Source organism: Cicer arietinum, chromosome 4, assembly GCF_000331145.2.
Source record: "Cicer arietinum cultivar CDC Frontier isolate Library 1 chromosome 4, Cicar.CDCFrontier_v2.0, whole genome shotgun sequence".
NCBI lineage: Eukaryota > Viridiplantae > Streptophyta > Magnoliopsida > Fabales > Fabaceae > Cicer > Cicer arietinum.
In genome coordinates this window covers 22,642,852-22,643,527 of record NC_021163.2, presented here as the reverse complement: position 1 = coordinate 22,643,527, position 676 = coordinate 22,642,852, and positions in this window count along the sequence as shown.

Sequence of the window (676 nt, the reverse complement as noted above, 5' to 3'; positions counted from 1 at the left end):
TACAAAGCAAATTCCGGGTATGAGAATTACTCGTGACATGAAGAATAATAAATTGTGGTTTTCTCAACACAATTATATTGAGAAGGTGTTAGAGAGGTTTAACATGAGTAATTGCAAACCTGTTAGTACTCCACTTGCTACTCATTTTTAATTGAATTCTGATAAATGTCCTACAAGTGAGAAAGACAAAGAAGAGATGAAGAAGGTTCCTTATGCATCCGCAGTTGGTAGTTTGATGTATGCTATGGTATGCACAAGGCCAGATATTGCCCATGCAGTTGGAGTTGTTAGTCGATTTCTCTCTAATCCTGGTAAAGATCATTGGCAAGCAGTGAAGTGGATTCTCAGATACCTCAGAGGCACTTCCAAAGTGTGTTTATGCTATGGAGGTGGTGAACCTGTGTTGGATGGCTATACAGATGCAGATAAGGCAGGTGATCTTGATTTTAGAAAATCTACTTCTGGTTATATGATGACTTTTGCAGGGGGAGTTGTGTCTTGGCAATCAAGACTACAAAAGTGTGTTGCTTTGTCCACTACTGAAGCTGAGTACATTGCAGCAACTGAAGCTTCCAAAGAACTCTTGTGGATGAAGAAATTCCTACATGAGTTAGGCCTCAAGCAAGATAAGTTTGTGTTATTCTGTGACAGTCAGAGTGCGATCCATCTCAGCAAG